This window comes from Anomaloglossus baeobatrachus, chromosome 1 (assembly GCF_048569485.1).
Source record: "Anomaloglossus baeobatrachus isolate aAnoBae1 chromosome 1, aAnoBae1.hap1, whole genome shotgun sequence".
NCBI lineage: Eukaryota > Metazoa > Chordata > Amphibia > Anura > Aromobatidae > Anomaloglossus > Anomaloglossus baeobatrachus.
The window spans coordinates 373,577,791-373,600,162 of NC_134353.1; the positions used below are offsets into that span (position 1 = coordinate 373,577,791).

Consider the following 22,372-nt stretch of genomic DNA (forward strand, 5'->3'; position numbering starts at 1 on the left):
GCAAAACTGAATAATCAGCGCTGTGTGGAATTATTTATATTGTAAAAAATAATAATAAAATGTAAGTTATAATAATAATGAAAATAAAAATTTGCCCTTTGGAATAAAATAATAAATATAACAGTGTGAGCATCTAATAAATAAAAACATGAAATCATTCCAATTATAAATCTGATTCCAGCCCCTGCTGTAGAAACTGAACTGTGCTGTATGGAGAAAAGATCACAGATATCATCAAAAAATCAACTCTGATCTAGCCACCTCACTGGTGAAGCAGCTAGAACGGAGTGGATAAAATGAGGTGACCAAGAACATGTGACTGCAGCGAGTCCTCAAGAAATCAACTCTGATCTAGACACTTCAGCAGTGAGCCGGCTAGATCAGAGTGGAAAAAATGAGGACCACAAAAAACCCACTCTGATCTAGACACTTCAGTAGTGAGCCGGCTAAATCAGAGTGGAAAAAATGAGGCCTCAAAAAATCAACTCCGATATAGCCGGCTCACTACTGAAGCAGCTAGATCAGAGTTGATTTTTTGAGGACCACAAAAAATCAACTCTGATCTAGACGCAACCCTTCCTGATCCCACGTGTCGCAGTCTTGTGACGTCATCACCACTAGCACTTGCTTTTTGATTTACTTCTCGCTCGCCGTTAACAACTCGGTATTTTCTGTAAGACTCGGGGAAAGGGGTAGAGGAAGCAATAAGGCGAAAACACAACGGACGCCAGCATCCGCTCGGTGTCCACGCCGCTTGCGCCTCACATTGATGACGTGGGAAGCCAGTAGGGGGCGCTGACAAAGGTGACGCGACTTCCGGCGCAGTGACCCGGCGAGTGTGACAGATCGCTGGTTAGAAGCTGGAGAGGAGGTGAGTGGTGTCCGGCGTGTGCCAGGCAGGGGATCGGTGTGTACCAGGCAGGGGATCGGTGTGTACCAGGCAGGGAATCTGTGCCAGGCAGGGGACCGGTGCGTGCTAGGCAAGGGATCTGTACGGGCAGGGGGACCGTTGCTTGCCAGGCAGGGGGACCGTTGCTTGCCAGGCAGGGGGACCGGTGCGTGCCAGGCAGGGGATCGGTGTGGACCAGGCAGGGGGACCGGTGCGTGCCAGGCAGGGGACCGGTGCGTGCCAGGCAGGGGGACCGGTGCGTGCCAGGCAGGGGGACCGGTGCGTGCCAGGCAGGGGGACCGGTGCGTGCCAGGCAGGGGGACCGGTGCGTGCCAGGCAGGGGGACCGGTGCGTGCCAGGCAGGGGGACCGGTGCGTGCCAGGCAGGGGGACCGGTGCGGACCAGGCAGGGGGATCGGTGCGGACCAGGCAGGGGATCGGTGTGGACCAGGCAGGGGGACCGTTGCTTGCCAGGCAGGGGGACCGTTGCTTGCCAGGCAGGGGGACTGGTGCGGACCAGGCAGGGGATCGGTGCGGACCAGGCAGGGGATCGGTGTGGACCAGGCAGGGGGACCGGTGCGTGCCAGGCAGGGGGACCGGTGCGTGCCAGGCAGGGGATCGGTGTGGACCAGGCAGGGGGACCGTTGCTTGCCAGGCAGGGGGACCGGTGCGTGCCAGGCAGGGGACCGGTGTGGACCAGGCAGGGGACCGGTGCGTGCCAGGCAGGGGACCAGTGTGGACCAGGCAGGGGACCGGTGCCGGGCAGCCCTGAGTGAAGTTATACTATTGATCACTGGTGAATGTGAGGGAGAGGAGAGCTCGGTGCAGTCAGGAGCTGCGCATTGTCCGGTGACTGTCATTGCGATAATACAGCCTCTGCTAATGATCATAATAGCTGGCGAATGCAGTGATGTGTCCTCTGCAGTTTTCCTGTTCAGGTTCTGTAGGGGATGGATGGGACATGTCCCGAGCATCTGTATTGGTGATGTCCGTGCTGCCCGTGCGCTGTGCGCGGGGATGTGTCTGTGCTGCCCGTGCGCTGTGCGCGGGGACGTGTCTGTGCTGCCCGTGCGCTGTGCGCGGGGACGTGTCTGTGCTGCCCGTGCACTGTGCGCGGGGACGTGTCTGTGCTGCCCGTGCGCTGTGCGCGGGGACGTGTCTGTGCTGCCCGTGCGCTGTGCGCGGGGACGTGTCTGTGCTGCCCGTGCGCTGTGCGCGGGGACGTGTCTGTGCTGCCCGCGTGCGCTGTGCGCGGGGACGTGTCTGTGCTGCCCGTGCGCTGTGCGCGGGGACGTGTCTGTGCTGCCTGTGCGCGGGGACGTGTCTGTGCTGCCCGTGCGCTGTGCGCGGGGACGTGTCTGTGCTGCCCGTGCGCTGTGCGCGGGGACGTGTCTGTGCTGCCCGCGTGCGCTGTGCGCGGGGACGTGTCTGTGCTGCCCGTGCACTGTGCGCGGGGACGTGTCTGTGCTGCCCGTGCGCTGTGCGCGGGGACGTGTCTGTGCTGCCCGTGCACTGTGCGCGGGGACGTGTCTGTGCTGCCCGTGCGCTGTGCGCGGGGACGTGTCTGTGCTGCCCGCGTGCGCTGTGCGCGGGGACGTGTCTGTGCTGCCCGTGCACTGTGCGCGGGGACGTGTCTGTGCTGCCCGTGCGCTGTGCGCGGGGACGTGTCTGTGCTGCCCGTGCGCTGTGCGCGGGGACGTGTCTGTGCTGAACGTGCGCTGTGCGCGGGGACGTGTCTGTGCTGCCCGTGCGCTGTGCGCGGGGACGTGTCTGTGCTGCCCGTGCGCTGTGCGCGGGGACGTGTCTGTGCTGCCCGTGCGCTGTGCGCGGGGACGTGTCTGTGCTGCCCGTGCGCTGTGCGCGGGGACGTGTCTGTGCTGCCCGTGCGCTGTGCGCGGGGACGTGTCTGTGCTGCCCGTGCGCTGTGCGCGGGGACGTGTCTGTGCTGCCCGTGCGCTGTGCGCGGGGACGTGTCTGTGCTGCCCGTGCGCTGTGCGCGGGGACGTGTCTGTGCTGCCCGTGCGCTGTGCGCGGGGACGTGTCTGTGCTGCCCGTGCGCTGTGCGCGGGGACGTGTCTGTGCTGCCCGTGCGCTGTGCGCGGGGACGTGTCTGTGCTGCCCGTGCGCTGTGCGCGGGGACGTGTCTGTGCTGCCCGTGCAAATACATTTTGAATATCAGAAGTAGGGAGCCGCATCTGCGGTGTCTCCCAGACAGGTCCTCAGACCGCTTGCGGGCCGTATGTTGTGTAAGCCTGGTTTAAACTATTGAAACAGCTAAATTATTGAGACCCGTAACACAATTCTGACCCCTCTAAAATAATCTGACCTATGATTTACATTTATTAGACCCTAGTCCCGACCTTTAGCAAGTCAGTCCTCATATCAGACTTAGGCTATGTGCCCACGTGGCGTATTTTCATGCAGTTACGCTACGATCTGCACCACAGCGTAACGGCATGCGTCCTGCGTACCCAGCATAATCTATGAAGATTGTGCAGGGGCCGTGCGCACGTGGCGTATTAGAGCGCAGCACTTCGGCTGCTGCCCGAAGCACACGTTCTAAGAAGTGACATGTCACTTCTTTCCTGCGCTCTGCATGCAGCCCCCGCTCTGTCTATGGGAGGGGCTGCAGTCAGAGCGCATGGAATCGGCTTTTTTTTTTCATTATGGACTCTTTCTGCAGCGATTTGAAGCGCACGTGTGCTGTTCAAATCGCTGCAGAAATTTCTGCAGGGACAGTACGCAACGTGCGCACATAGCCTAAGAGAAATCTGAGTTTATTTATTTTTTCTTTACTTCTCTGGGCGCCATCACACAGCATCCTGATTCTGGCCTGTGCTGGCTTCTTGTGTGCTGGCATCTTGTGTGCTGGCTTCTTGTGTGCTGGCATCTTGTGTGCTGGCATCTTGTGTGCTGGCTTCTTGTGTGCTGGCATCTTGTGTGCTGGCTTCTTGTGTGCTGGCATCTTGTGTGCTGGCATCTTGTGTGCTGGCATCTTGTGTGCTGGCTTCTTGTGTGCTGGCATCTTGTGTGCTGGCATCTTGTGTGCTGGCTTCTTGTGTGCTGGCATCTTGTGTGCTGGCATCTTGTGTGCTGGCTTCTTGTGTGCTGGCATCTTGTGTGCTGGCTTCTTGTGTGCTGGCATCTTGTGTGCTGGCATCTTGTGTGCTGGCATCTTGTGTGCTGGCTTCTTGTGTGCTGGCATCTTGTGTGCTGGCATCTTGTGTGCTGGCTTCTTGTGTGCTGGCATCTTGTGTGCTGGCATCTTGTGTGCTGGCTTCTTGTGTGCTGGCTTCTTGTGTGCTGGCTTCTTGTGTGCTGGCTTCTTGTGTGCTGGCATCTTGTGTGCTGGCTTCTTGTGTGCTGGCTTCTTGTGTGCTGGCATCTTGTGTGCTGGCTTCTTGTGTGCTGGCTTCTTGTGTGCTGGCTTCTTGTGTGCTGGCTTCTTGTGTGCTGGCATCTTGTGTGCTGGCATCTTGTGTGCTGGCTTCTTGTGTGCTGGCTTCTTGTGTGCTGGCTTCTTGTGTGCTGGCTTCTTGTGTGCTGGCTTCTTGTGTGCTGGCTTCTTGTGTGCTGGCATCTTGTGTGCTGGCATCTTGTGTGCTGGCTTCTTGTGTGCTGGCTTCTTGTGTGCTGGCTTCTTGTGTGCTGGCTTCTTGTGTGCTGGCATCTTGTGTGCTGGCTTCTTGTGTGCTGGCATCTTGTGTGCTGGCTTCTTGTGTGCTGGCTTCTTGTGTGCTGGCATCTTGTGTGCTGGCTTCTTGTGTGCTGGCATCTTGTGTGCTGGCTTCTTGTGTGCTGGCTTCTTGTGTGCTGGCTTCTTGTGTGCTGGCTTCTTGTGTGCTGGCTTCTTGTGTGCTGGCTTCTTGTGTGCTGGCTTCTTGTGTGCTGGCTTCTTGTGTGCTGGCTTCTTGTGTGCTGGCTTCTTGTGTGCTGGCTTCTTGTGTGCTGGCATCTTGTGTGCTGGCTTCTTGTGTGCTGGCATCTTGTGTGCTGGCTTCTTGTGTGCTGGGCTTGACCTATCGCTGGGGGCTTTGAATTGCCCTTTTAATATGAAAGGATATCGGATGTATAAGAGGATGTGAGGTATTCAATTCATGGAGAAATTAACATTTTCACCAAAACTATTTACAGTTGTCACAAACCACCGGGGGGGTCACTCAGAAATCCCCCGCGCTGGCTACCAGTACGTCACCATCGGGGGGGTAACAAGTGGGGGGTCACCCCTCCTTTATACCTCCCGACCGACAGACAGAGCACGTGACGCGCTCTCTAGCGCCCCTCTTATAGTCAGGCCAATTATGGAATTGCCCGACCATAAGCAAGGAGGCCGCTATACTACTTATGCCGATTATTGAAGGGTCCCCGGTGAGAGTAAGGTATATATTCCCCCGACCTCCGCGGGCGGAATATATAAAATCTCCCCGAATCTCACTGGCCTCCCCACAATAATCCTTGGCACAATTCGCTGCCACCAACCGCTTCACGGTAACTATTAGCCGAACACACAGACGTGGGATTCAAGATCGAGATAACAGAACAGCCCAAGATTAATTATATAATTTAATCAGCCTAAAGCACACTAGAAACTACAATATATACAATAGGGAATCTACAGAATATACATATGTCAGAGTACAGTTACAGATAAAGCATGGTTTACAAACAGGTATGCAATTCAATCAGTTACCTTGTGCGTCTGGCCACAGGGGGGCGCTGTAGACCAGGTTTCCAGGAACTCCCACAGATGTTTCCTACACGTGACCCCCAGCGAAAGAACACTGGAAAATGGCCGAAGTAGGGTTATCAACCTGGACAAGTCCAGGTCCCCTCCTACCTTAGTGACCTCAGAGGGAGCACTGCTCCACCCCTGGCTGGAGTTATGGACAAAATCCACAACATGGAATATGGCCATAACTTTGCCTGGGAGCGTCGTAGGCGGACGCCAATGCTCTCATTGTGACAGTTATGAATTTAGCTACAGAACGAGGGGACTCATGACCTGTCTGCCAGTTCCCCATTGGCTGATATCACGCCTGGGGCATTTCCCAATGTCCTGCTCCCATAAAAAGGGTGTGCCGGCATCGTCCGCATGCGGAGACACCATTTTTATGGTTGCCATATTTATCGGAAATATGGCTTGCGAGATATGAACCATTTTTTACTGGAGTCGTTCTGTCTAGCTAGTTCCATAGCCTTGCTAATGAGATACAACTCTTGTTACAGGGTGACGGCAGGGAGTCATCCTGTGTCCATTGTTCCCACACCACCTCATCTCCATATCACAGGACATGGCCATGGAGGTGTAAGTGGAACACTGAGAACAAGAAGGGAGGGGGGGCACTGCCAGGGAGTGATGAGGGATTATGACTGGAGTCATAATTCATCTTCATATCCCGGGATTTGCCTCACACCTCCCCCCTTTTGAGGGCGCTAGGGGGCAGCACACTCCGGTGTTCCCCCGTGCGCCCGTCCGCGACCTCTCCTTGTCGGGACAGCCCGTCTGCGTTACCGTGGTCACGGCCCCTTTTGTGGCGAATGGTGAAGTTGTATTGCTGGAGCGCAAGGCTCCATCGCAACAATCGCCCATTCGTCCCAGAGACGGTGTGCAACCAGCTGAGGGGATTGTGGTCCGTCTCCACGATGAAGTGGCGCCCGTATAGATAGGGTTGCAGACGCTGCAGGGCCCACACTATGGCCAGGCACTCCTTCTCCATCGTGGAATAGGCCACTTCCCTTGGTAACAGCTTCCTGCTCAGGTACAAGACTGGGTGCTCTTGGCTCGCAGAGTCCACCTGGCTGAGCACCGCACCGAGGCCGAAGTCACTGGCGTCGGTCTGTACTACAAACGGCCGCGTGAAGTCGGCTGCCTGTAGCACGGGCGGGCTGGACAGGGCGTCCTTTAGGGCCCGGAAGGCTGTCTCGCAGTCCATTGTCCAATCGACTGCAGAGGGCAGCTTCTTCTTGGTGAGGTCCGTCAAGGGCTTTGCCAGGCTACTATAGCATGGAACAAACCTCCTATAGTACCCAGCGGTCCCCAAGAAGGACATCACCTGCTTCTTGGTCCTGGGGGTGGGCCAGGATGCGATGGCCTCCACTTTCTCAGGCTCGGGCTTCAGTGTTCCCCCGCCTACCCGGTGACCGAGGTACTGGACCTCGCTCATGGCCAGCTGACACTTGCCCGGCTTGATGGTCAAACCTGCCCGGTGGACCCGCCTGAGCACCTGTGCTAGATGCTCTAGGTGGTCCTCCCAGGTGGGACTGAAGACGCCAATGTCATCCAGGTACGCGGCCGCGTACCCTTCAAGTCCCTTGAGCAGGGTGTTGACCATCCGCTGGAAAGTGGCAGGGGCATTCCTCATCCCGAATGGCATCACCGTGGACTCGTACAGTCCAAATGGGGTAATAAAGGCAGAGCGTTCCCTGGCCTTGCGAGTCAGGGGGATCTGCCAATATCCCCGGCTCAGATCCATGATGGTCAGGTACTGAGCCCCGGCCAACTGATCGAGCAGGTCATCGATGCGTGGCATTGGGTACGCATCGGCGACCGTGACAGCATTGAGCCCCCTGTAGTCCACGCAGAACCGAGTGGTTCGGTCCTTCTTAGGGACGAGGACTACAGGCGAGGCCCAAGCGCTGTTGGATGCCTGGATCACCCCCAGCTTCAGCATCTCGTCAATCTCCTGGCGCATGTGTTGCTGCACCTCCAGGGAGACCCGATATGCTGAACGCCGGATCGGGGGATGATCCCCAGTGTCCACGTGATGGACAGCCAAGTCAGTCCTTCCGGGCTGGTTGGTAAACAACCCCCGGAAGGGGTGTAGGGTGGCCCACAGCTGGGACCGTTGGTCCTCCAAGAGCTGGTGGCCAACCTCCACATCCTCAATGGATCCGCCTGCCCTAACCTGGGCTAGCATATCCAAGAGGGTTTCCGCTTCTCCCTCCTCGGGCAGGTTGCACACGGGGAGCGCACATGCCTCCCGCTCATGATGTGCCTTCATCATGTTCACATGGAAGGGCTTCCGCCTTCCACGGGCAGGGTCCAGGGTGACCAGGTACGTTACAGGGTTGAGCTGCTGGTACACGAGGTATGGGCCTTCCCAGGCTGCCTGAAGCTTGTCCTGTGGTACGGGGACCAGTACCCACACCTTTTGACCCACTTGGTAGGTCCTCTCACAAGCGTTCTGGTCGTACCAACGCTTCTGATCGGCCTGGGCTTGAGCCATATTGTCGTGTACCAGCTGCGTCAAGGCCTGCATTTTGTCCCGGAAGCGCATGACATACTCGATAACCGACACTCCAGGGGTGGCCAAATCCCCTTCCCAAGCCTCTTTCACCAGAGCCAGGGGGCCCCGCACACGTCGCCCGTACAGGAGCTCAAACGGTGAGAATCCTGTTGAGGCCTGTGGAACCTCCCGGTAAGCAAATAACAGGTGTGGGAGATACCGCTCCCAGTCACGCCCATGGGAGTCGACCAACATCTTAAGCATCTGCTTTAAGGTGCCATTGAACCGCTCGCACAGGCCATTAGTCTGTGGATGGTACGGGCTGGCCACCAGATGTCGCACCTGGACTTGCTTACAGAGGGCCTCCATCAGCTGGGACATGAATTGGGTCCCCCGGTCAGTGAGCATTTCCTGGGGAAAACCCACTCGGGAGAAAATCTCCAGCAATGCGGTGGCCACCTTGTCAGCCCGAATGGACGACAAGGCCACTGCTTCTGGGTACCGGGTGGCATAGTCCACTACCGTCAGTATGAAGCGTTTCCCGGAGCTGCTGGGGATGGCCAGCGGGCCGACCAGATCCACAGCCACCCTCCTGAAAGGCTCATCGATGATTGGCAGAGATACTAGTGGGGCTTTGGGGCGTGGCCCCGCCTTCCCCACTCTCTGACAGGTTTCACACGAACGGCAGTAGGCAGCCACATCGGCCCCCATTTTTGGCCAGTAGAAATGCTGGTTTAACCTGGCCTTGGTCTTAGCGATCCCTAGGTGTCCGGCCATCGGAATCTCATGTGCGATCCGCAACAACTCCGTCCGGAACGGATAGGGTACCACCAACTGTCGGTCCCTGGGCCACGCCTCCGGTGAACCCTGCTGGACCGTGGCCCGGTACAGCCGTCCTTGGTCCCAGACCACTCGCTCCGGGTCCGAGTCCGAGGGAGGCTGGGCCGCCTGCTCCTTAAGAGCTTTCAGGCTGTCGTCAGCTTCTAACGCTGCCTGAAACCCCTGACTAGATGTGGCCAGAATCGACGAGACTGTCACATCTTCGGTCAGTACCCCGGGACCTGTGTCCTGGCCTCCACCTGACTCGGCTGCCACTTGGTCAGAAGGGGAAGAGCTATCGGACCTCCGGGAGGCCCCTTGGCTTCCAGCACTCCCACTGCGGGTGACAGCGGCCACAGCCGCTGCGACCGTGGGTCGTGCCTGCTCCTCCTCCGTTCCTGACCAAGTCGCCGGTTCAGGCAGACCTACCTGGCTTCCTGACACCCCGGTTGTGGGGGAACCATGCACCGAGATCTTACCTGGGAGCACTTCCGCTCCTGGACCGGCCCCAATCTCACCTGCCTGTTCCCCTCCTGCAGCAACAGAACCCCGCTGTGAAATCTCTGGGGACCCCACATTTGCTGTGGTAGCCCCCACCCCACACACTGGTCCTCCCCCTGCAGCACCCTGCTCTCTGCTTATCCCTGCAGAGGGCAACAGATCCCAGCTCACTGGCTGGTTACTTGTAGAGGCATTGTCACACCTTTCTCTGACCCCCTCCCCTGTCACAGCTGCAGCTGAGTGTGTGTCTATGGTGTCTATGCAAGCAGAAATATCAGAGTTCACTCCCCCCTCTCTCACATCATTCATAGATAACACATTAACATTGTCAGGAGTCATGTCCGTACTGGCTGAAGGTTCAGCCCTTGGTTGGGGCCCAAACTGGGAGGTTATCTGCCCCAAATCTGTCCCAAGTAGCACGTTTGCGGGGATCCGATCAGTTACCCCCACCTCCCTCACCCCTCGCCCTGCGCCCCAGTCCACATAAATGTCAGCAACAGGCAGCGCCGGGTCAATGCCTCCAATCCCGGAGACAGCGAGGGTTTTTCCAGGGATCAAGTCTTGGGGGGACACCATCTCAGGCCGCACCAGAGTCACCTCCGAGGCGCTGTCTCGCAGTCCTATGGTCACAGACCGGCCGACGGTGACAGGTTGGAAGCTGTCCAGGGACCTACCACCACCCCCACCCACACAATACACCTTGGGCGGCCCTTGGGACGGGGACGGAGCCGGGGCCTTGGGACGCTGAGGGCACATGGCCTTGAAGTGTCCAGGTAGGTTGCACTGGTGGCACCGTCTTGGTTCCGCCACGGGCCTGGAGAGGGGAGTTGAGGGGGACACCCCCTGCAGTCTAGGGGCAGGTGGGGCAGTCGCAGAGTTCATCTTACCCCCTCTCCAGGTGCTGCTGGTGGCTGCTCTCCTGGCTTCAGGAGCCCGATTGTTGGTGTAGTCATCGGCCAGGGCAGCTGTAGCCGTGGACCCCTTTGGCTTCTGGTCTCGGATGAACTGGCGGAGATCCTCAGGGCAGTTCCACAAGAGTTGCTCCGTGATGACCAAGTCCAGGATCTCTGGTCCGGTGGAAAGCTGCAGGCCTTGGGTCCAGTGGTCGGCAGCTCGGGCAAGTGCCCGCCGGTGGTCAGCCCAGGAGTCCTTTGGTCCCTTCTGCAGGGTCCGGAACTTCTTGCGGTAGGACTCCGGAGTGAGGTTGTACTGTTGGATCAGGGCCCGCTTGATGGTGTCGTAGCCCTGATCTGCCTCAGCAGGCAAGTCCCCAAGGATATCCAGGGCCTTACCCCTTAAACGGGGGGTCAGGTATTTGGCCCACTGGTCCTTGTCCAGATGGTGCTGCAGGCAAGTCCGTTCAAAAGCAGTCAAGAAAGAGTCCAAGTCTCCATCCTTCTCCAGCACTGGGAAGTCCTCAACACGGACCTTTGGAAGTTTGGTGTCTTGAAGGTCACGTGTGGCTGATGAGGGCTGGAGCTTGGCTAGATGCAGCTGGTAGTCACGGTCTGCCTGTCGCTCCGCAGCCTCACGCTCTGCCTGGCGCTCTTCACGCGCTGCTTGCCGCTCCGCAGCCTCAGCATCACGCGCTGCCTGCCGCTCTGCCCTGCGCTCTGCCAGGAGTTCCTTGTAGCCCTTCTGGTCTCCAGCCTGGAGAAGGGCCATAGCCATTTGAAGAAGGCTATCCGAGCCTCCCAGGCTCGGTGGAATGGCACGTGGTGATCTGCGGCCCGCTGCGGAGCCTGGTGCTTCACTGTCCATTGCAGAGCGGAGGGCTGGCATCTGGCTCGTTGAGGACCCTTGGGTGAGCTGCTCCTCATCTTGTCCATAATTGCTAGGTTGTGCAATGTCCTCTGCAGAGCTGTTTTCTGGCGTCGAGCTCCTGGAGGACTCGTGGGCAACCTCCTCATTACTGTCCACAGCACCGTCCTCCCTCTCTTCGGCTCCTGCCTTAGCATTGGCCAGTTGCATAGCTCTGCTCCTGGTGCCATCAGCCATTCTTGCAGACTTTTGGTCACTGACACAGAACTGACACCTGATGCCTCCACACACCTTACAGTATCTGCACTCTGACACTCTAGTGTTGAGCTGGTCTGAAGACCCCAGCAGCCACAGCTGCTGCAGGCAGTCTTTAGTGTCTGGGAGTATGGGTCTCACACTCACACACACTATTATCTCGATCCCACCGCTATGCCACCAATATGTCACAAACCACCGGGGGGGGGTCACTCAGAAATCCCCCGCGCTGGCTACCAGTACGTCACCATCGGGGGGGTAACAAGTGGGGGGTCACCCCTCCTTTATACCTCCCGACAGACAGAGCACGTGACGCGCTCTCTAGCGCCCCTCTTATAGTCAGGCCAATTATGGAATTGCCCGACCATAAGCAAGGAGGCCGCTATACTACTTATGCCGATTATTGAAGGGTCCCCGGTGAGAGTAAGGTATATATTCCCCCGACCTCCGCGGGCGGAATATATAAAATCTCCCCGAATCTCACTGGCCTCCCCACAATAATCCTTGGCACAATTCGCTGCCACCAACCGCTTCACGGTAACTATTAGCCGAACACACAGACGTGGGATTCAAGATCGAGATAACAGAACAGCCCAAGATTAATTATATAATTTAATCAGCCTAAAGCACACTAGAAACTACAATATATACAATAGGGAATCTACAGAATATACATATGTCAGAGTACAGTTACAGATAAAGCATGGTTTACAAACAGGTATGCAATTCAATCAGTTACCTTGTGCGTCTGGCCACAGGGGGGCGCTGTAGACCAGGTTTCCAGGAACTCCCACAGATGTTTCCTACACGTGACCCCCAGCGAAAGAACACTGGAAAATGGCCGAAGTAGGGTTATCAACCTGGACAAGTCCAGGTCCCCTCCTACCTTAGTGACCTCAGAGGGAGCACTGCTCCACCCCTGGCTGGAGTTATGGACAAAATCCACAACATGGAATATGGCCATAACTTTGCCTGGGAGCGTCGTAGGCGGACGCCAATGCTCTCATTGTGACAGTTATGAATTTAGCTACAGAACGAGGGGACTCATGACCTGTCTGCCAGTTCCCCATTGGCTGATATCACGCCTGGGGCATTTCCCAATGTCCTGCTCCCATAAAAAGGGTGTGCCGGCATCGTCCGCATGCGGAGACACCATTTTTATGGTTGCCATATTTATCGGAAATATGGCTTGCGAGATATGAACCATTTTTTACTGGAGTCGTTCTGTCTAGCTAGTTCCATAGCCTTGCTAATGAGATACAACTCTTGTTACAGGGTGACGGCAGGGAGTCATCCTGTGTCCATTGTTCCCACACCACCTCATCTCCATATCACAGGACATGGCCATGGAGGTGTAAGTGGAACACTGAGAACAAGAAGGGAGGGGGGGCACTGCCAGGGAGTGATGAGGGATTATGACTGGAGTCATAATTCATCTTCATATCCCGGGATTTGCCTCACAACAGTCCTTTAGATGACAGAGGTTTCTGCTCTTTTTTTTTTTTCTGTTGTATAATTGTATTTTCTGCATATGAGAAATACTATTAATGGCATGTAAAAGTTTGGGCACCCCTGGCCAACATTACTGTTGTGAACAGTTGAGCAAGTTGAAGATGAAATGATCTCTAAATGGCATAACGTTAAAGATTACACATTTCCTTTGTATTTTAGGCAAAAAAAATAATTCATTTTCTACTATTTAAAATTAACAAAATAGGAAAATGGGCAGATGCGAAAGTTTGGGCACCCTATACTTAGTAGCACCCACTTTGGAAAGTATCACAGCTTGTAAACGCTTTTTGTAGCTGCCAAGAGTCTTTCTATTCTTGTTTGAGGGATTTTCATCCATTCTTCCTTGGAAAACTCTTCCAGTTCTGTGAGATTCCTTTGTTGTCTTGCATGCACTGCTCTTTTGAGGTCTAGCCACAGATTTTCAATGATGTTCAGATCAGGGGACTGTGAGGGCCATTGTAAAACCTTCAGCTTGTGCTTTTTGAGGTAGTGTATTGTGGATTTTGACGTGTGTGAGATCATTATCCATTTGTAGAAGCCATACTCTTTTCAACTATAACTTTTTTACGGCTAGTGTTAACACAACCCCAAAGCATGATTGATCCACCCTTTTGCTTACTCATTAGCGGATGTTCTTGTCCTGAAATTCTGTGCCCTTTTCCCTCCATACACACCTTTGATCGTTGTGGCTAAAGAGTTCTATTTTAACCTCATCGATCCACGAAACTTCTTTCCAAAGTGCATCAGGCTTCTTTAGATGTTCTTTTGCATTCTTCTGATGTTGAATTTTATGTTGAGGACACAGAAGAGATTTTCTTCTATGAAGGCCATATTTGTGTAGGTGTCTCGTAGAACAATGAACCACTACTCCAGAGTCTGCTAAATCTTCCTTTTGTAGTAATGGTATTCTGGTTTGCCTCCCCAGCAATCCTACAAGCAGCTCTCACAGAAGTTTTGCTTGGTCTTCCAGACCTTATCTTGGCTTCCACTGTTCCTGTCAGGGCTGTGGAGTCGGAGTCGGAGTCGGAGTCGTGGAGTCGGAGTCGGAGCTCATTTTGGTGGAGTCGGAGTCGGTATAAAATGCACCGACTCCGACTCCTAAAATATATAATAAATTGGGGACAGGAGTGCAATGCAGAATGTGCTGAATATTTTACTAAATAATAACATTTAGTATAATGCTTATATTTAAGTGAAAAATTTATTGTAGTACAATGTGAACATCAGACATTTAATTGTTTTTATGATACAATAATCAAGATATTTGGATAGAACATAAAATATTTATTGGATACAACTTTAGAACACAAAAAACTAATAAATTGTAAATATGTAATATATATATATATATACACACAGTGTATATACACACACAAGATATATATGTAATCTACTGTATATTACATAGTGTATTACATATTTACAATTTATTACAGTTTTTTGTGTTCTAAAGTTGTATTCCAATAAATATATTTTATGTTCTATCCAAATATCTTGATTATCGTATCATAAAAATTATTAAATGTCTGATGTTCACATACACATATTCATGTACTACAATAAATTTTTCACCTAACTAAGCAATATATGTAGGAGCCGGAGCCGGAGTCGGAGCCGGAGCCGGAGTCGGAGTCGGTGCAAGAGAATTTGAGGAGTCGGAGTCGGAGTCGAAGGTTTGGCTTACCGACTCCACAGCCCTGGTTCCTGTTATCTACCATTTCTTAATTACATTTCGAAGTGGGAAATGGCAACTTGCAAACACTTTGCTTTTTCTTCTAGACTTCTCCTGCTTTGTGGGCCTCTGCCATTTTTATTTTCAGAGTGCTAGGCAGCTGCTAAGAATAACCCGTGGCTGGAGTGTTTTTTTTTTTTTTCCCTTTGGCACAAGTTTAGAGGAGGCTGGCTTTTTATAAAGCTGTGAAATTTGCATCACCTGCCCTTTCCTAATGATTATGGTGGACAAGCCATAACACTAACAGTTTAATTAAAGGGAACCTGTCAGGTCCCCAGTGCACCTAGAACTGCTAGCAGTTCTGAGTGCATATCTAGAATCCCTCCTTGCATCTACTAACATACATACACAGATCTTTAGAAAGAAGATTTATTGATGTCACTTATGAAAAACTAATGATTGCTGTGACTAGTCACAGGGGCGTTAGTTCCCTGGCTAGTCGGCCGACTTAGCATGTTAGCGCTTCCCTTTGGGCCTTGGTCAAAGTTATCTGAGCACACAAATCTCCAAGGGTGCCCAAACTTTTGCATCAGCCCATTTTCATTTTTGTAATTTCTCAATTGTAAAAGATGAAAAGAAAAGATAAAATAAAATATTTTTTGCTTAAAATTCAAAGAAAATGTGTCATCTTTAACTTTATGCCTTTTAGACATCATTTTATCTTCAATGGACTTAACAGTTCACGATCATAGTAATTGTGAGTTCACATGGCTGGTTGTAGGCCGGGTCCGCGTGGCTGGTTGTAGGCCGGGTCCGCGTGGCTGGTTGTAGGCCGGGTCCGCGTGGCTGGTTGTAGGCCGGGTCCGCGTGGCTTGTTGTAGGCCGGGTCCGCGTGGCTTGTTGTAGGCCGGGTCCGCGTGGCTGGTTGTAGGCCGGGTCCGCGTGGCTGGTTGTAGGCCGGGTCCGCGTGGCTGGTTGTAGACCCGCGGTCCGCGTGGCTGGTTGTAGGCCCGCGGTCCGCGTGGCTGGTTGTAGGCCCGCGGTCCGCGTGGCTGGTTGTAGTCCCGCGGTCCGCGTGGCTGGTTGTAGGCCCGCGGTCCGCGTGGCTGGTTGTAGGCCCGCGGTCCGCGTGGCTGGTTGTAGGCCCGCGGTCCGCGTGGCTGGTTGTAGGCCCAGTCCGCGTGGCTGGTTGTAGGCCCGGTCCGTGTGGCTGGCTGTAGGCCCGGTCCCCGTGGCTGGCTGTAAGCCGGATCCTCGTGGCTGTTGTAAAACTTTGGCCAGTCAAGTGGACGTGACTGACTCTGTGCAGCTGAGTTTAGCGTAGTGCATAAAACAAGTCAGACTAGTAGCACAGGCAGCTATTCATATTTGCAATCCAAAACAAAACATCCTTTTCTCTGCTTTGTGTGGATTTCCCCCATAGCATTGTATTAGGTGCGGAAAATTACTAAGTAAACAAAGCATTTGTGTTTTTAGTATATTTCCATTATAGAAATGCACTAACAACAAGCAATCCGTGCATGTCTGTATCAGTAAGGTATTGGCAAAGCTGAATATCGGGAAGTATAAAAGAAATGAAGCCGATTTATTTGTTGTTTTTTTTCCTTTTAATCAATGTTCTTGTTCTAGCTTATTACTTTTTAATTGTAAGCATTTAATGGCTACGACATGAACAAAGTACAGGATTTGTGACACGTTTCACAGGTCAAGTCAGTCTGTAATGTCTCACACTAAGCAGCTGAGTTGTTTGATCAGGTTTCAAAAGTAGCAGCTTTCCCAATTCCTTAAGTAAAGTACTTAGACATATTCCATTTACTGCCAAGGCTTGACATGTGTTGCATAATGAAAACTTGTGTTTTAAGGTGATGTTACAATATCTGATTGTATTATTCAAAATACCCTCCTAGGTGACATTCACATGCGTTTTTTTTTTTATATATATATATATATATATATATATATATGTATATGTATGTATGCATGTATGTGTGTGTGTGTGTGTGTGTGTATATATATGTATATATATGTATATATGTGTGTGTGTGTGTGTATATATATATATATATATATATATCTATATATCTATATATATATATATCTAAAATGTGTATATGTACCGTATATATCTAAAGTATGAGAGAGACAGAACACAGGTTTAGGTTTGTTTTTTAATTTAAAGAATAATCTTTTTAATTTATTTTTTGTTTTTTGGAGGGGGAGGGGGCGTGGAATCAGTAGAAAGCATTGTAATATATATTTTTTATATATATATATATATATATATATATATATATATATATATATATATATATATATATATATATATATATATATATATATATACATATATATATATATATATATATATATATGTGTGTTAGGTCCAGAAATATTTGGACAGTGACACAAGTTTTGTTATTTTAGCTGTTTACAAAAACATGTTCAGAAATACAATTATATATATAATATGGGCTGAAAGTGCACACTCCCAGCTGCAATATGAGAGTTTTCACATCCAAATCTGAGAAAGGGTTTAGGAATCATAGCTCTGTAATGCATAGCCTCCTCTTTTTCAAGGGACCAAAAGTAATTGGACAAGGGACTCTAAGGGCTGCAATTAACTCTGAAGGCGTCTCCCTCCTTAACCTGTAATCAATGAAGTAGTTAAAAGGTCTGGGGTTGATTACAGGTGTGTGGTTTTGCATTTGGAAGCTGTTGCTGTGACCAGACAACATGCGGTCTAAGGAACTCTCAATTGAGGTGAAGCAGAACATCCTGAGGCTGAAAAAAAAGAAAAAATCCATCAGAGAGATAGCAGACATGCTTGGAGTAGCAAAATCAACAGTCGGGTACATTCTGAGAAAAAAGGAATTGACTGGTGAGCTTGGGAACTCAAAAAGGCCTGGGCGTCCACGGATGACAACAGTGGTGGATGATCGCCGCATACTTTCTTTGGTGAAGAAGAACCCGTTCACAACATCAACTGAAGTCCAAAACACTCTCAGTGAAGTAGGTGTATCTGTCTCTAAGTCAACAGTAAAGAGAAGACTCCATGAAAGTAAGTACAAAGGGTTCACATCTAGATGCAAACCATTCATCAATTCCAAAAATAGACAGGCCAGAGTTAAATTTGCTGAAAAACACCTCATGAAGCCAGCTCAGTTCTGGAAAAGTATTCTATGGACAGATGAGACAAAGATCAACCTGTACCAGAATGATGGGAAGAAAAAAGTTTGGAGAAGAAAGGGAACGGCACATGATCCAAGGCACACCACATCCTCTGTAAAACATGGTGGAGGCAACGTGATGGCATGGGCATGCATGGCTTTCAATGGCATTGGGTCACTTGTGTTTATTGATGACATAACAGCAGACAAGAGTAGCCGGATGAATTCTGAAGTGTACCGGGATATACTTTCAGCCCAGATTCAGCCAAATGCCGCAAAGTTGATCGGACGGCGCTTCATAGTACAGATGGACAATGACCCCAAGCATACAGCCAAAGCTACCCAGGAGTTCATGAGTGCAAAAAAGTGGAACATTCTGCAATGGCCAAGTCAATCACCAGATCTTAACCCAATTGAGCATGCATTTCACTTGCTCAAATCCAGACTTAAGACGGAAAGACCCACAAACAAGCAAGACCTGAAGGCTGCGGCTGTAAAGGCCTGGCAGAGCATTAAGAAGGAGGAAACCCAGCGTTTGGTGATGTCCATGGGTTCCAGACTTAAGGCAGTGATTGCCTCCAAAGGATTCGCAACAAAATATTGAAAATAAAAATATTTTGTTTGGGTTTGGTTTATTTGTCCAATTACTTTTGACCTCCTAAAATGTGGAGTGTTTGTAAAGAAATGTGTACAATTCCTACAATTTCTATCAGATATTTTTGTTCAAACCTTCAAATTAAACGTTACAATCTGCACTTGAATTCTGTTGTAGAGGTTTCATTTCAAATCCAATGTGGTGGCATGCAGAGCCCAACTCACGAAAATTGTCACTGTCCAAAGATTTCTGGACCTAACTGTATATATATATATTATATATATATTTTTTTTTTTAATCCGTAAAGACAGATTTTCCCTATACTGAGATGGTAGATAACAATTAGTGCTCATAAAGTTCCATGGAGAGGGGAGGAAGAGGGGTTAGCTAGAGGCAGATACATAAATTCTGCTGCAAGTCCTCCTGGAACACTAAGAGCTTGATTTATTAAGACTTAAGGCCCATTTACACGCTGCGACATCGCTAACGATATATCGTCGGGGTCACGGTGTTTGTGATGCACATTGGGCGTCGTTAGCGACGTCGCAGCGTGTGACACCTATGAGCGACCTTAAACGATTGCAAAAGAGGCAAAAATCATTGGTCTGTTCATCGTTCATTTACCAAAAATCGTTGTCTGGTGAGTAGCGATGTTCTTCGTCGTTCCTGCGGCATCACACATCGCTATTTGTGACACCGCAGGAGCAACGAACATCTCCTTACCTGTGTCCACCGGCAATAAGGAAGGAGCTGGGCGGCATGTTCTGGTCACTCATCTCCGCCCCTCCGCTTCTATTGGCCGGCCATTTTGGGACGTCGTTGTGACGCTGAACGCACCTCCCCCTTGAAGGATGGATTGTTCGGCGGTCACAGCGGCGTCGCTGAAAAGGTATGTGCGTGTGACGCTGCCATAACGATAATGTTTGCTACGGCAGCGATCACCAAATGTCGCACGAACGACGAGGGTGGGTGCCATCGCTCGCGACATCGCTAGCGATGTCACAGCGTGTAAAGCACCCTTTAAGCTATGTTCACACACTGCATCTTTTCTTAACCACAAACATGCAGCGTTTTAACCGCATTTTGCCTAATGGTTTTTTAAGTCAAATCTAATGACTGGAAGGGCTCAAAAACACTGGCAAAAACGCAAAAAGAATTGACGCAGCCAACAAAAGATGCCCAGTGTGGACAGCAAAATCGAAATCTCATAGATTTTGTTGGGAGAAGGAAATGCATGCATTTAGGGGCATCTTTATGACCTCAAAAATGCAGCAAAAGATGCAGTGTATGAACTAAGCCTGACCCTTCACGTCACATGTTGTGTCTCTGCCTTTGTTGCGGGCTCACATGCCGAGCCCACATCTTTCCCCACACATGACGGCTAGTGTTTCGGAGATCCAACCTCGTCATTCCCCGCACCCATCGGCGCCAGTGATTTGATCACAGGGCACCTATGGGTTGTCATGACAGACGGGTCAGCTGATGACTAGAGATGAGCAAACCTGAGATTCGTTGTTTTGGAGTTTTGGTTCGAAAACCGACTTCCAAAAAAACAAAGTTTGGGTATGAAGTTCACAAACCACTCAAGCGAGCAACGCTGTGCTTGAGTATGAGTGCTGCTCAGCCATGTGCGAGCCGCTTGCAGTGTTTGAATGGCTCGCACTGGGGGTATAATCGGTGTGATCAGATGTAGTGTGCACACAAACAAAAAAAAATTAATAGAAAACACCTGCCCACCCTCCTTTGGAAGTGTTCTGCTTATGGCTGGCTGCATATGAGTGGAGCGCTATGAAATGCCCAAATACCAACTTCCATTGAGGTTCATATCAACTCAGGATCAGAAACCAAACTTTTTTTAAGGTTCGAATGTAACTGGCGAACCAAACCTCCAAAGGTTCACTCATCTTTTCTGATGACCCCTGTGCCTGTCAATACAATCGTCCTGTGAACGCTAACTGCGAGCTGGCCTTCATAGGAGATCGTGATTTCTTCTGTACAGTGGGGCTGTATAGTGCACATATCTGTATAGCACAAGCGAGCAGGAGATCACAGCGTCAAGTCCACTATGGAGAATAGTAAATCCATTAAATAGTAGATTGAAACCCCCCCCACAAAGTTCAAATCGCCCTCCTTTTGCCCCATTAAAAATAAAAAAAATGCACATTTTGGTATCGTTGTGTTCCGAAATGTCTGATCTATCAAAATATAAAATAAATCAATCCAATCGGGTAGACAACGTAATGAAAAAAATTTAAAATGCCAGATTTACGGGGTTTTTTTTGCTACCACATTTCAGTAAAATACAATAAGGTGTGATCAAAGCATCTACTCCAAAATGGTATCAGTAAACGCGTCGGCTCAGGGTGCAAAAAAAATAAGCCATCACTTAGTCTCAGATTCCAAAAAATAAAAATGTTGCAGTTCTCTGAAAATGGCGAAAAAGCAAAATTATTATTTTTTTTACCACTTACGGTAAATTAAAAAAAAAAAAAAAGTTTGCTATTTATAAACTCATACTGATCTGGAGAATGTTTTACAATATAGTGAACATGATAAATAAAAATTGTGGATTTGCACTTTTTTTTTTTTTTTGCAACTTCACTGCACTTTCTATTTTTTTTTCCTGTTTGGCTCTTTAAAAAAAGGGAGGAAAAAAAAAATAAATCGAAAATGGCCATGGTGTGAAGGGGTTAATGATAGGCGTGCAGGAATAAGATGTGTCTAATGCTTAATGAATCGAGCACATGTTTTCACTGCGGTGCGCCTTCCGAGGTCCTCCCCAGAAATGTTTCTCCAGGCGGGGACATTTCTGGTGTAAGTTACGTCACTAAGATAAAACCAGAAGGAAGAAAAGAGGTTTGTATACACCGAGGCTCACTAATAATGTAATATAGCAGAAAATATACAAAAAGGTTTTTTTTTTTTGTTTTTTTTTTTTGCACTTTTTGTATATTTTTTTGGGGACATTGTATTTCTTGAATCTGTCTAGATGCCTATTAACTTGTATAATTACGGTATTATTTTATTTAATTTGCACACTTATAGCGTTATTAATTCCACAGCTCTTTACAGAGGTGATCATCAGCATCATTTATTGTGTTTTATGTTATTGCTTTTTTTTTTTTTGCTGTGTACCTGTTTATCATTTATTTTTAGCTATTTATATATTATTTGTAGGTGCTTTCACTTGGTCTATGATACAATTTCAGTTGGCAGAGTGGGTTGGCATACGTCTCCGTTTTTGTATAGCCTTTTACCTCTTTTAGGTGTTTTTAATTGTTGTCTGTTAGAATTTTTTAATTTTCTGAATTTTGAGGAATAAATATATTTTTGTATACAGACCTTTTTTCTTCTTTCTTTTTGCTACATGTTTTTATATGTAGTGAGTTGATTCAGGGTGTTGCCAACCTTCTATGTTTTATATTATGGAACTGTAAGGTTATGTGCCCACGATCAGGGCTCACGGAGTCCTGGACGCAGCAGGTCCTGAGCGGCGGGGCCACATGTCTCCTCCGCAGGAAACCGCAGCTGCTAATACCCACGATCAGGGTTCAGTGCGCTGCGGTCTCCTGCTTGTGTTCTCCCTACGGAGGACGCATGCAATTCTGCAGCAAACAATTGATGTGCTGCAGTCTGGAAAGACGCTCCGCAGGTCAGTGTTTGCTGTGGAAAAAACAAGCACAGTGGGCACGGGATTACTATAAATCCCATCCACTGTGCTTGTACTGTACAACGCAGTGTTTTGGATGCAGCATGCTTCAGCTTGTTTTTTCCGCAGCAAACGGTGACCTGCGGAGCATCTTTCCAGACCGCAGCATGTCAGTTGTTTGCTGCGGAATCGCATGTGTCCTCTGAACACAAGCGAGTGACCACAGCGCACTGAACCCTGATTGTGAGTACAAGCAGCTGCGGTCTCCTGCTGAGTAGACTCGCAGACCCGCAGGTCAGGACCCGCTGTGTCCAGGACACAGGGAGT

At 50.3% G+C, this 22,372-nt stretch overlaps 1 protein-coding gene across 1 annotated transcript in view; it reads left to right on the plus strand.

Moving 5' to 3' along the window:
* Positions 1 to 674: 674 nt before the first annotated feature.
* LOC142301705 (vacuole membrane protein 1-like) overlaps positions 675 to 22,372 on the plus strand; it is a 144,732-nt gene continuing 123,034 nt past the window's right edge. Inside the window, exon 1 of the mRNA XM_075342754.1 lies at positions 675 to 871. The gene's annotated coding sequence lies outside the window, so the exon portion shown is untranslated. The remainder of the gene's footprint in view (positions 872 to 22,372) is intronic.